General features: G+C 51.5%; 1 pseudogene; it reads right to left on the bottom strand.

Annotated features, from left to right (window-relative positions):
• Window positions 1-278, bottom strand: part of LOC102875405 — a 1975-nt pseudogene extending 1697 nt beyond the window's left edge.
• Window positions 279-1513: the final 1235 nt, after the last annotated feature.

Here is a 1513-nt window from a genome sequence, read left to right as displayed (position 1 = left end):
AGAGATGGATCACGCTGAGACCACATTATGCGTACTGGCTGGCCCTTCATAACATAAAAATTCATGGTGTCCAAAGCACGCTCCGCGTCCGCCGGCTGCAGGAAGTTCACATACACGTAGCCCAAAGAGCGGTAGGTGATCATGTCCCTGCAGACCCGGATGGAAAGGATGGGCCCGGTTGGGCTGAACTTCTCGTAGAGCATCGCCTCTGTCACGTCGGGGTGTAGGTCTCCCACGTAGAGCGAGGCTATGGGGTAGGTGGTGGCGCTGGGGTGCATCTCGGCACAGCTACCAACAGGGCCACAGGCCACGACCGGGTCGATCCGCTGTCGCTGGGTGCTGAATGCCTGCTAGGGAGCGAGGTTGGCGATGTCGGGTCCTGGCAGCGGGAAGGCCTCGGGAGTCTCTTCGTTCCTCCTTGGAGATGCTTTGGGGCCTCGGGCAGGCGAGTAGGTCTGAGCTGCACAGGGTATAAGGTGAAGAACCTCCTCCTGTACCCACATCTTATACCCCTCACTGCACTCGACCCGCCCCTCGCCTCTGACTCCAGGACCCTATGCAAGCTTCAGTGCCTGAGGAGGCGGTGACTGCGAGGCAAAGGGGATGAGGAAAGAGCCTAAAAGAAGGTAGTGGTAGGTGGGGGCGGGGCTGCAGCAGGTGTCTTGACTCAATTCTTAATCATCACAACCTCATAGGATTTCCAAGGCTTTAAATTTTATGCAAGCAGGCTACAACTTTCTTCGGCAAAGAGGGTAGTGGATTCAAGTAACTGACCATCAGTTAACTGACAACTGCTTTAAGCCTTGTGTCCTCAAGGCCCCTCATCTTCTTACCGTCTTCTTGTACATCATAGCACCAGGGCTCCATCCCACCAGAAACTTAAAATCAGCCCATGCATTGCAAACATAGTGTGCTATCATTCCTTCTGAACATTTCCAATCATTGATATGGTCTCAGAAGGGAGCAGGAGTCTCTGAGAACTTTTCTTCTTTGAGGGTGGAAGAGGAAGCCATTCAAGACCCGAACGTTGGTATCCCCTTAGTCACCATGACTACCAGTTTTGGCCCTCTTCTTCTCTTCCTTAACCCCATTGCTAAAATTTAGAGTTTTGTTGTTGCACTGTTTCTGAAAGTTCTGTTCTCATCCCCACTAGGACTTTTCCAACCCAGTAGAAGTCAATAAAGTAGGTTCTGTCAATGATGTAAGAAACCCTACAGTAAAAACCACTGGAGGGTCAAGTGTAGGTAAATTTCCACTCAACAGCACATCACAACAGGACTAGATCAACTGCAGGTTGTTGCTCCCCAACACCAATCCTCCACACCCCTCCCCACACATGGCTTCCTTCTCAGTGCACTCACCTGGTTCAGTGGAGGATGTCAGAACTGATCCTGGCAGAGCTGAGGGCTGATGTCCCCAGGGATGTAGCCCTTTCATTCTAAGCTTGTGTACTCTGGAGTGTGAGGTATAGCCTAAGGCTCTCACTTTCACATCTGGAATAATGTGACTTTCT

This window comes from Elephantulus edwardii, unplaced genomic scaffold (assembly GCF_000299155.1).
Source record: "Elephantulus edwardii isolate Elephantulus edwardi_28Jun2011 unplaced genomic scaffold, EleEdw1.0 scaffold00640, whole genome shotgun sequence".
Taxonomy (NCBI): Eukaryota; Metazoa; Chordata; class Mammalia; order Macroscelidea; family Macroscelididae; genus Elephantulus; species Elephantulus edwardii.
The sequence above is the reverse complement of the archived record's forward strand: the minus strand, read 5'-3'. Positions and strand labels throughout refer to the sequence as shown.